Raw genomic sequence first — 12,980 nt, 5'->3', positions numbered from 1 at the left:
TTCATTATTAATAAAATGATATAGGTGATCACATGAGAGTATAACTAAGACAAGTAGTTGGGCAGAGAGAATATCCTTGAAGACCTGCTTCATGTGGAACTTCTGTACAGACCAAAGATAAAGGTACATTTAAAGAAGAGGAGGCAGCATTCATAAGGCCACATATGTTTACAGTGGATGCTTTAGGGGTATCTGGCAAGCTAAAAGCAACCTACTGTCCTCTGGGAAATATCTTCCCCATCTGTGATATTGAGACAGGTGTAAACCCCCAGAGCCGAGTTTGTACTTCATGACTTCATGACCTACACCATACTCTTGACCATACATTCTTGGACCAGTTAAACTAAGTTAGGCAAATACAAATTGCTTTTCCAAATAAACTTGATGTAGAACCATTAAAAAGTCATATCAGCATATATGGCTGTAATTTTACCAAGAAGTCAATAGGCCTGAAATAGCAGGTGTGTCCCACTATACAGCCAGAGGTTACAGAGGGAGGAAAAAATGAACTAGACACAGACAGTAAAGCAGAAGAGAGAAGTACAGGTCCTGACTACCTTCCAAATACACAGTTCAGTCCTTTTGAGACTTAGCTGTAATCTTGCTCAAAGGTTCTAGAAGATGGAACACAGGGAACAACAAAATAAATAATGTAGTATTGTATTATAACCCAAAGTATAAAATGAATATTCCTAAGACCATACTTACATAAACACATGACTAAAAATATAGACAAAAAAGTAAATGTGATAAAAAGAGATGCATCACCCTTGCAGAGAAATTCCTAATAATATATGTTGATACTGTTCCCTCTAGGACGTGGAGCTCAATCCTCCTCTCACCCTTATATGCAGGCTGCCTTAGTGTCTGAGTTCCAAAGAATACAGAAAGGAAAAACTGTTAACATTATAGTGCAGAAACCTGGCAAACTGACAGGTCAAGGTTAATAACCCAGAGATAAGTCATACTGATAGCATGTTCCTCTTGATATAATGTGATGAAAAAAACATTTCACCTCCATGGGTAGTCTTCACAAAACCCCATAACTCCAGTATAATCACAAAGAAAAACATCAAGCAAATTCACATGACACTCTACAAAATGTCTGACCATTACTCCTTAAAATTCTCAAGAGCATAAAAAACAAGGAAAATCTTGAGAAAGAGTTACATACAGAGGAGAATAAGGAAACATGATGATTACAAGCACTGTGGTATCCTGGATGGGATCTGGAACAGAAAAATGACATTTAGGGAAAAATTGGTAAAATCTTCATGAAGAATGGATTTCAATTACTAGTAATGTACCAATATTTGTTCCTTGTTTTAAGATATACCATGGTAATGCAGGATGCTACGTATAGGAAAAAATGGGTGGGAGTATATGTAAACCCTATCTTTGCAAATTTTCTGCAAATCTCAGATTATTCTAAAGTAAAAAGATTTTTTTAAAAAGATTATTGCAAAATAAAATGGACTTAGGAAGGACTAGAGTGCAGGATTCCTTTGAAAGCAAAGCAGCAAACACGGAGACAAAACAAGTGATGACCAAATTTTAGATAATTGTTTTTCCCATACAAGACAATGAGAGCTCAACAAAGGATGAACGTATCAAATCGTTCTTTTAGAAACAGCATTCTCTTGTCTTTACAGAAGATAATTTGAAGGCAGAAAGGCATGGAGAAGACAGCATAGTTGTGGGGGCATGACAAAGTCCAGGTGAAAGATTTTGAGAACATTAATTAAGGCATCTTTGTTGATATGATTGTACCCCCTAAAACCAAGGTCCAAATAAAAGCCCTTTGATTCAAGCAGCCACTAGTAAAGTCACAACAAGCAATTTTTCAAAGGCCAGAGAGATACCTGATATATGGGGGAGATACTGGCTCTGAGACTGTATTATTGGTCTGAGATCATTAAGGAGGTTAAATTTTCTTTATTGATTTTGAAGAAGCACTTCAATTCACCTTTAAATATTCTTCTCTTCTTCCCCTTTACATTATAAAATTTCCATCAGAGGTCCTTAGGGCTTTCCACAGGTTTCTTCAAAATCAACTTCCTTTAATGTTTCTTCCACTTAGCATTTAAAGTCTAATAATATTGCGGTCATTGCCATTCCCCAAAGTCGAACCCATTATCATAGTTGGCTTTTTTCCTAGGATGCATTTAGAATATCAACTGGCCACAGCTAGGAGAAGCAATCAGGTCCCCCAGTGCGAATCTAAGAAATCCAACTCTGTTCTCAAACTTTCCCTTCTGTAGTTGGTTCCTAGGTGTTCTGATCAATATCTGAGTAATTAAAATTTCTCATGATCAAAGTTTTGACCTTCGCATTGGCCCTGCTTATCAGTAAAAACATGTCTTGATCTCCCTGTCAGTTGCTGCCTGAAGGTTTGTACAGCAATTTCTCTAAGCCCTGGCCTCCCTCCCCTGTCCTTGACTTTGGTTCAAGCTGTGTCTGCTGTGTCAGCCAAAATCATGTTGTAAATGCCCTTGGCTAACTCAGCTAATCCTCAACCAGTACTACCTCCCTTCCTTCTTACATAATGCTCCCCACACACTTCCTCAGATACTACTTGAAATTGTCTGATATTTTGCTGGTTCAGCCCTGTGTCTGGTTGGTTTTCCTTTTACGAATCCTTAAAATCATAGAACTGAAATCCAATAATTCAATTCTATATACTCCAGGTATTTATAAAGAAAATGTGTTCTTTGTTTTGCCAGTACAGACAATGACAGTTCTTTCTTCATGGTGAGCACTGTCATTATTCTGAGTCTCTACCTCCTCACCTATTAAAAAAAAAAATTAAACATCCCCTTCAATACTGAAATCTCTTTGTCACCTAACTGGAGTTATTATGAAGTATTGGTTTATACTGACCCAGTAATTGCCTACTGAGTGGCTCCTATCACCAGGTACTGGGGACCAGGGATAAAGCAGAACATCAGAGAGACAGGATCGCTGTCATCATGGATCTTAAATTTCAGTGGTGAAGAAAAACAATGGGAACTGAAATAAAAGTTGTAGTTAAACAGAAGCTTGTCCACAGCTAATATATAAGAAATGTACTGATATATAAGAACTGCCCCACCCAAGACAGATAATTGGAGACCAGAGAAAATTATAGACTGATCCAAATTCCTGTCTCTACTGAAATCCAAAAAAATCAATATATAGATATATATATATACATATCATTCAACAAGTTCTGAGGCCCACTTTCCTATATCTTAGTGACACTGAGGTCATCTCTACAGTCCAGTCCATTTTCTACATTGGATTTGTACGTTCAAAGTCCAAAAACACTTCTCTAGCCACTTTCTCAATCCAAAGCATAAAAGAAAAATACAAAACCTTCAGCAGTTCAGAATATCTTAGAGAAATCTTAGAGTTACTATGTGGACTGGACTTCATCAACGTTTTTTATTTCCAAGTGTCAAGTACTATGCTGGTATTTCTATCAAATTTCAAGCCAGGTTATCACAGATAGATTGACAAGAGTTGCTCCAGACAACACTAGGGGCTCCTCTAGTCAGCAAATAATTTCGTCTTCCAAAATACTTACTGACCATCTAATGGAGAGTAAGAAAAATGTGGATAGGTAAATTTCAGAATCTATCCATGTAATATGGTCAACTTGCAAATTTAGGACAGCCCAAAATGTTCAATCAAGAAAAAGAACGGACGGATGTAGTTCTTAAGTAAGCATGGTCCACATCATAGAATGCTATCAACAAAGTAGACCTAAAATTTTATTGGTCCTTCATCTAATCTAGAGAGAGCTGAGACCAAAGAACTTAACCAACTTGCCAAAGTTGTGTAGTTAAATAATAAATGCCAGACTGACATCATTATATTCTGAACCTCAGGTTGTAAAGAACAACAAAAATAAGACTGCTCAAACATTTATTGAATTTATTGATGATTATTAGGCTCAAGATACTTACCTAAAGCTGTGCTCTTCCTACTTCAGTGCATTGTGATACGCACATGTGAAATGTAAAAATGAACGTGAGGAGTAGTCTGAAGTATTCAGAACTTAACAATTTAAATCATTTTAATTCATCATAATAGTAATTGGAATATTCGAATTCTAACATGCTCCCCCATTTGTATCAAGGGCCAAAAACAAAGAGTTTCCTGAAAATATTTACTAAATGAATGAACTAGTAAAACAATAAAAAGAACACAAAAATTCACCATAGAAATAATTTTCTAAGCTGCCTATTAATATCTTGTTTTGTTTGCCCTCTTATTTCAGTGTAATTGAGTAGATATTTTATTTTCCTCTATTTTTCACTCAGCATGAAATAGCATAGTGGAGCATAATAAAAAATATACAGCTATATAATCATATCAAAGTCAAGTATGCATCAAAGCCTGAAGAAGAAAATGTTCAAAATTTCACATAATCATATGCATCAGAGATAAAGAATATGGGATAGCTGTGATAGGAAAGAAAGGCAGAAATTTGTTCGTATAATATTGTATTCTATTTTACTAATTATGTATTTTTACATGGAATAAAATCATCGAATGTTAGACTTACAAACAAAATGAGAAATCACATAAACCAATTCCATCAGTTATTGAGATGAGTTTTAGAGAAGTATATTTCTTATCTTCAAATAGATACCAAATCAGGTATCCATGAGTGAACACAAGTCAGACTGGCTGCAAACACAGTGTTTAAGAATACCACCAGGAATATCAGATAAAGGGCTAGTGTCCAAAATCTATAAAGAATTTAGCAAACTCAACACCCAAAGAACAAATAATCCAATCAAGAAATGGGCAGAAGACATGAACAGACATTTCTGCAAAGAAGACATCCAGATGGCCAACAGACACATGAAAAAGTGCTCCATATCACTCGGCATCAGGGAAATACAAATCAAAACCACCATGAGATATCACCTCACACCAGTCAGAATGGCTAAAATTAACAAGTCAGGAAATGACAGATGCTGGCGAGGATGCGGAGAAAGGGGAACCCTCCTACACTGTTGGTGGGAATGCAAGTTGGTGCAACCACTCTGGAAAACAGCATGGAGGTTCCTCAAAATGTTGAAAATAGAACTACCCTATGACCCAGCAATTGCACTACTGGGTATTTATCCTAAAGATACAAACGTAGTGATTCGAAGGGGCACGTGCACCCGAATGTTTATAGCAGCAATGTCTACAATAGCCAAACTATGGAAAGAACCTAGATGTCCAGCAACAGATGAATGGATAAAGAAGATGTGGTATATATACACAATGGAATACTATGCAGCCATCAAAAGAAAATGAAATCTTGCCATTTGCAACGACGTGGATGGAACTAGAGGGTATCATGCTTAGCGAAATAAGTCAATTGGAGAAAGACAACTATCATATGATCTCCCTGATATTAGGGAGAGAAGATGCAACATTGGGGGTTAAGGGGGTAGGAGAAGAGTAAATGAAACAAGATGGGATTGGGCGGGAGACAAACCATAAGTGACTCTTAATCTCACAAAACAAACTAAGGGTTGATGAGGAGAGGGGGGATGGGAGAGGGGGGGTCGGGTTATGGACATTGGGGAGGGTATGTGCTATGGTGAGTGCTCTGAAATGTGTAAACCTGGCGATTCACAGACCTGTACCCCTGGGGATAAAAATATATGTTTAAAAAAAATAATAAAATTTAAATTGAAAAAAAAAAAAGAATACCACCAGGATACAATTGAGTTTATATCTTCACAATTTTGTACAAATCAAGCAGTGCAATTGCTATGGCCTCCAAAACTATGAAGGCCAGATTAGGAAATCCATTCCCCAAAAAAGCAAAAAACATGTATTTAAAATGGTAATACCTAAAAACAATGGCAAATATTTATTATGCTTCCTCTGTGCAGACACTGAACCAAGTCTTCTCTATGTAATTGCTCAGTTAATCCTCATATTAACTCAAAGAAATGAGTAACATTAATACCAGCATGTTATAGATGTGAAAACTAAATCACCCAGAGGTTAAATGACCCAGCTTCTGAGCTCCAACATCTTTCTCTGATAAGAAGGGAAGAAAGGCTCTCTAGTTTTAAGAACACATGTGATTAGACTGGATAATTATTAGAAAGTAGAGTAGGGACAGCAAAATATCCTCCAGACTGAGAAGGCACTTTGAAACCAAAAAATGAAGCAAGCCATTCCATACCATTTACACTGCATTTTATTCAGGGTAACTTACTGACAAGGAGGGATCAGGAGACAAATGATTCAGACACTACACAGCTATTCTCCACTGGACCTGGACCTTAATCCACAACTTTTATAGAGCTAGGAGCATTATGGTAATATCAAAGGGTAGTTATCTCAAGTGGCACCATATGTATGTCAGAGGATCTCTACTAGTTAGCTAAAGTGGAACCTTCTGTGCACCCCTTTAGGGACAATCAGAACAGGCCTTCCCACATTCCAGTTAGAGCATACATTAACCTCCATGGGGCCTGAAAGTCTTAAATCTGAGGTAGGTCATTGCACAGGCATGAATAGGATGAAGGGCCAGAGTCAGTGTTGTCAGCACCCCCACAGTAACCAGGGTTAATCTCTAGATTTCAAGATCTAGATTTCTAGATTTCAAGATCTCTAGATTTCAAGATCCTAATAGATTTTAAGTTACCCTGAATAAAATCATACCTTCAAAGTCTCTTTTGCCATGTAAGGCAACACACTTAGAGCTTCAGGGTGTTAGGACTTAGACATATGTGATGGCCATTATTCTGCCTACCAATGCCTCGATTACTCAAACAGTTATCCAACTAATGTTTCCACATCTACCCTTTTTCTCTCCAATGCACTCTCATGTGCCACCAAAATACTACTCCACAGTACAAATTCCTTGCTTGAAGTCTTTCACTAGCTTCTCATTAATCTCCAGATAAAGCACCCAGTTGTGCTAGGTGAGCATGCACAGCAAGAGGGAACCAAGGTAAGAGCCATTTAGCTCACTGTCAACATTCATATAAAGCCTCATGTTTGTTTGGGGGTTATGCCTGCTTGTATTTTTATCATAAGATTAGTACTTTGTCAGTGTAAAGCTTTACATAGAATATAAATTTTATAAACCTTTCCTGCATTTTTAAAAAATAAACATTTATGGTCTCAAAAGCCACATCTAAAATGTCCTACTTTTCATGTTATGACTCTTGTGCTTAGATTCCCTTGTTGTCTCCCTGCCTCACCTCTGGACCCTGCATTCTTGCTCTCACTATCCTTTATACTATAAAACCCAACCATCTTAAACTCCTTCCAATAACACATGTCAAATTGGCACAGGGCTAGCTGGATCTATGGAAGATGAAGCAAGTACTTTTACCAATTTTTTTCTTCCAGAATTTCCTAGCCAGAATGCAACAAGCTCCAAATCCTGAAATGATCCCCACAGTGCTGAGAGCTCCAGAAAAATCCCTCAAGGTCTAGGAGGAGGAGCTAAAAGGGAAAATACTAACACAAAAAGAGTGCAGAAATCTCCCATTTTTCTCCCTTTTTTTCTTCCACTTTCTTGTACCCCACATCTCAAGCAATGGTGGTGCAAGTGGGTGTAAGAGGACAAGCAACCTGTAATGGAAGCTCACAGGAGCCAAAAGTCTAAAGGCTACAGTTCCAACAGATAGAACTCACCTGTCAAGAAGGACTTCAGGGGAAAAAAAGGAAGAAGAAGAAGGACTTCAGGGAACCAAAAAACATGGGGAGGTTACAGAGAAAGAGGTTCCTGGGGAAGTGTTTCATAAAGACATTTATGAACTCCAGGCTCAAACCCATGCCAGGAATGCAAGGACATACACAAGACTGAGACAGAACACTGCCTGCGTTCCAGACTGTCCACTGTGTGACACACATTGGAAAGAAATGTGAAGCACATCACAAAGTCTTTGAAATCTAAACTGACCAGAATCCGAGCCCACAGAAGAGGTTTAGAATCTGAAGCTAGAACCTTAAATGGGTAGAGTGCCTGCTAAAACAAAAACACATTTTCTAGGATTTAAAGAAGACCCAGAGTCTTAAAACATTTTAAATGTCCAAAATTCAATTCAAAATTATGAAGCATTAGAAGAACTTTAAAAGGTTGAACTCCCATCGGAAATGACAATCAAATGATGCCAGTATCAAGATACCACAGATACTGCAGTAATCATTAAAATGTTTTAAATTATCTATTATAAAAAATAATCAAAAGAACAACTACAAATGTTTGTAAAACAAATGTTAAAATAAAAAATAAATCAAAGAAAAATGTGTAAAGAAAACCAAAATGGAAATACTCGAACTGAAAAAGTGAAATAAATGAAACTAAAGAGAAAAGGCCTCACTAGATGGACTCAGTAGCAGAATAAAAATGATAGTACAGGAGGAGTCAAGATGGCGGAGAAGTAGCAGGCTGAGACTACTTCGGGTAGCGGGAGATCAGCTAAATAGCTTATCTAAAGATTGCAAACACCTACAAATCCAACGGGAGATTGAAGAGAAGAAGAACAGCAATTCCAGAAACAGAAAATCAACCACTTTCTGCAAGGTAGGACTGGCGGAGAAGTGAATCCAAAGCGACGGGAAGATAGACCGCGGGGGGAGGGGCCGACTCCCGGCGAGCGGCAGAGCAACGGAGCAAAATCAGGACTTTTAAAAGTCTGTTCCGCTGAGGGACATCGCTCCAGAGGCTTAACTGGGGTGAAGCCCAGGCGGGGTAAACGCGGCCTCAGGTCCCGCAGGGTCGCAGAAGGATCAGGGGGTGTCTCAGTGTCGCAGAGCTTACCGGTATTAGAACGGGGAAGCCGGCTGCAGAGACAGAGCCGAGGAGTGACTCTCAGCTCAGGGTTGCCTTGAACCGGTCGCAGGCTCGGTCAGCTCGGAGCGCGGCCGGAGGCCAAGGTGACGGGAGTCATTTGGCGCTGTTCTCTGAGGGCGCACTGAGGAGTGGGGCCCCGGGCTCTCGGCTCCTCCGGGCCGGAGACCGGGAGGCCGCCATCTTTATTCCCGTCCTCCGGACTCTACGGAAAGCGCTCAGGGAACAAAAGCTCCCGAAAGCGAACCCGAGCGGATGACTCAGCGCGGCCCCGGGTAAGGGCGGTGCAACTCCGCCTGGGGCAAAGACGCTTGAGAATCACTACAACGGGCCCCTCCCCCAGAAGATCTATGGAAACCCAGCCAGGACCAAGTTCACCTACCAAGGAGAACGGCGGAATTCCAGAGGAGAAGAAAGCAAAGCACGGAACTCATGGCTTTCTCCCCATGATTTTTTAGCCTTGCAGTTAATTTAATTTTTTTTCTTTTTCAATTTTTTTTTTCTTTTTCTCTTCTTCTGCTAAATTTTTTTTTAACTTTTCCCGTTTTCTTTTTTTAACGTTTTTTAAATAGTTTATCTAATATATATATATATTTTTTCCTCTTTTTATATTTTTTCTTTATCGGCTTTCTTTTTTTTTTTAATAGTTTTTTTTTTCTTTCTTTCTGAACCCCTTTTTATCCCCTTTCTCCCCCCTCACAATTCAGGATCTCTTCTGATTTGGCTAAAGCATATTTACCTGGGGTTGTTGCCACCCTTTTAGTATTTTACTTGCTCCTTCATAAACTCTTATCTGGACAAAATGACAAGGCAGAAAAATTCACAACAAAAAAAAGAACAAGAGGCAGTACCAAAGGCTAGGGACCTAATCAATACAGACATTGGTAATATGTCAGATATAGAGTTCAGAATGATGATTCTCAAGGTTCTAGCCGGGCTTGAAAAAGGCATGGAAGATATTAAAGCAACCCTCTCGGGAGATATAAAAGCCCTTTCTGGAGAAATAAAAGAACTAAAATCTAACCAAGTTGAAATCAAAAAAGCTATTAATGAGGTGCAATAAAAAATGGAGGCTCTCACTGCTAGGATAAATGAGGCAGAAGAAAGAATTAGCGATATAGAAGACCAAATGACAGAGAATGAAGAAGCTGAGCAAAAGAGGGACAAACAGCTACTGGACCACGAGGGGAGAATTCGAGAGATAAGTGACACCATAAGACGAAACAACATTAGAATAATTGGGATTCCAGAAGAAGAGGAAACAGAGAGGGGAGCAGAAGGTATATTGGAGAGAATTATTGGAGAGAATTTCCCCAATATGGCAAAGGGAACAAGCATCAAAATCCAGGAGGTCCAGAGAACCCCCCTCAAAATCAATAAGAATAGGTCCACACCCCGTCACCTAATAGTAAAATTGACAAGTCTTAGTGACAAAGAAAAGATCCTGAAAGCAGCCCGGGAAAAGAAGTCTGTAACGTACAATGGTAAAAATATTAGATTGGCAGCAGACTTATCCACAGAGACCTGGCAGGCCAGAAAGAGCTGGCATGATATATTCAGAGTACTAAATGAGAAAAACATGCAGCCAAGAATCTATATCCAGCTAGGCTATCATTGAAAATAGAAGGAGAGATTAAAAGCTTCCAGGACAAACAAAAACTGAAAGAATTTGCAAACACCAAACCAGCTCTACAGGAAATATTGAAAGGGGTCCTCTAAGCAAAGAGAGACCCTCAAAGTAGTAGATCAGAAAGAAACAGAGACAATATACAATAACAGTCACCTTACAGGCAATACAATGGCACTAAATTCATATCTCTCAATACTTACCCTGAATGTTAATGGGCTAAATGCCCCAATCAAAAGACACAGGGTATCAGAATGGATAAAAAAAACAAAACCCATCTATATGTTGCCTACAAGAAACTCATCTTAAACCCGAAGACACCTCCAGGTTTAAAGTGAGGGGGTGGAAAAGAATTTACCATGCTAATGGACATCAGAAGAAAGCAGGAGTGGCAATCCTTATATCAGATCAATTAGATTTTAAGCCAAAGATTATAATAAGAGATGAGGAAGGACACTATATCATACTCAAAGGAACTGTCCAACAAGAAGATCTAACAATTTTAAATATCTATGCCCCTAACGTGGGAGCAGCCAACTATATAAACCAATTAATAACAAAATCAAAGAAACACATCGACAAGAATACAATAATAGTAGGGGATTTTAACACTCCCCTCACTGAAATGGACAGATCATCCAAGCAAAAGATCAACAAGGAAATCAAGGCCTTAAATGACATACTGGACCAGATGGACATCACAGATATATTCAGAACATTTCATCCCAAAGCAACAGAATACACATTCTTCTCTAGTGCACATGGAACATTCTCCAGAATAGATCACATTCTTGGTCCTAAATCAAGTCTCAACCGGTATCAAAAGATTGGGATCATTCCCTGCATATTTTCAGACCACAATGCTCTAAAGCTAGAACTCAATCACAAGAGGAAATTTGGAAAGAACCCAAATACATGGAGACTAAACAGCATCCTTCTAAAGAATGAATGGGTCAACCAGGAAATCCAAGAAGAATTGAAAAAATTTATGGAAACAAATGATAATGAAAACACAACGGTTCAGAATCTGTGGGACACAACAAAGGCAGTCCTGAGAGGAAAATATATAGCGGTACAAGCCTTTCTCAAGAAACAAGAAAGGTCTCAGGTACACAACCTAACCCTACACCTCAAGGAGCTGGAGAAAGAACAAGAAAGAAACCCTAAACCCAGCAGGAGAAGAGAAATCATAAAGATCAGAGCAGAAATCAATGAAATAGAAACCAAAAAAACAATAGAACATATCAACGAAACTAGGAGCTGGTTCTTTGAAAGAATTAATAAGATTGATAAACCCCTGGCCAGACTTATCAAAAAGAAAAGAGAGAGGACCCAAATAAATAAAATCATGAATGAAAGAGGAGAGATCACAACGAACACCAAAGAAATACAGACAATTATAAGAACATACTATGAGCAACTCTACGCCAACAAATTTGACAATCTGGAAGAAATGGATGCATTCCTAGAGACATATAAACTACCACAACTGAACCAGGAAGAAATAGAAAGCCTGAACAGACCCATAACCAGTAAGGAGATTGAAACAGTCATCAAAAATCTCCAAACAAACAAAAGCCCAGGGCCAGACGGCTTCCCGGGGGAATTCTACCAAACATTTAAAGAAGAACTAATTCCTATTCTCCTGAAACTGTTCCAAAAAATAGAAATAGAAGGACAACTTCCAAACTCATTTTATGAGGCCATCATCACCTTGATCCCAAAACCAGACAAGGATCCCAACAAAAAAGAGAACTACAGACCAATATCCTTGATGAACACAGATGCAAAAATTCTCGCCAAAATACTAGCCAATAGGATTCAACAGTACGTTAAAAGGATTATTCACCACGACCAAGTGGGATTTATTCCAGGGCTCCAAGGCTGGTTCAACATCCGCAAATCAATCAATGTGATACAACACATTAATAAAAGAAAGAACAAGAACCATATGATACTCTCCATAGATGCTGAAAAAGCATTTGACAAAGTACAGCATCCCTTCGTGATCAAAACTCTTCAAAGTGTAGGGATAGACAGCACATACCTCAATATTATCAAAGCCATCTATGAAAAACCCACCGCAAATATCATTCTCAATGGAGAAAAACTGAAAGCTTTTCCGCTAAGGTCAGGAACACGGCAGGGATGTCCGTTATCACCACTGCTATTCAACATAGTACTAGAAGTCCTAGCCTCAGCAATCAGAAAACAAAAGGAAATTAAAGGCATCCAAATCGGCAAAGAAGAAGTCAAACTATCACTCTTCGCAGATGATATGATAGTCTATGTGGAAAACCCAAAGACTCCACTCCAAAACTGCTAGAACTTGTACAGGAATTCAGTAAAGTGTCAGGATATAAAATCAATGCACAGAAATCAGTTGCATTTCTCTACACCAACAACAAGACAGAAGAAAGAGAAATTAAGGAGTCCATCCCATTTACAATTGCACCCAAAACTATAAGATACCTAGGAATAAACCGAACCAAAGAGACTAAGAGTCTATACACAGAAAACTATAAAGTACTCATGAAAGAAATTGAG

At 38.6% G+C, this 12,980-nt stretch overlaps 1 long non-coding RNA gene across 1 annotated transcript in view; it reads right to left on the bottom strand.

Moving 5' to 3' along the window:
* LOC125080137 (uncharacterized) overlaps window positions 1-2,999 on the bottom strand; it is a 184,572-nt gene extending 181,573 nt beyond the window's left edge. Inside the window, exons 1-2 of the long non-coding RNA XR_007121217.1 lie at window positions 2,881-2,999; window positions 1,175-1,229 (exon numbers count right to left, since the gene is read on the bottom strand). This is a non-coding gene — a long non-coding RNA (uncharacterized LOC125080137). The remainder of the gene's footprint in view (window positions 1-1,174; window positions 1,230-2,880) is intronic.
* Between the last annotated feature and the right edge of the window lie 9,981 nt (window positions 3,000-12,980).

This window comes from Lutra lutra, chromosome 10 (assembly GCF_902655055.1).
Source record: "Lutra lutra chromosome 10, mLutLut1.2, whole genome shotgun sequence".
NCBI classification, from domain to species: Eukaryota; Metazoa; Chordata; class Mammalia; order Carnivora; family Mustelidae; genus Lutra; species Lutra lutra.
Note: the sequence above shows the minus strand (reverse complement) of the source record. Positions and strands in the feature narration are given on the sequence as shown.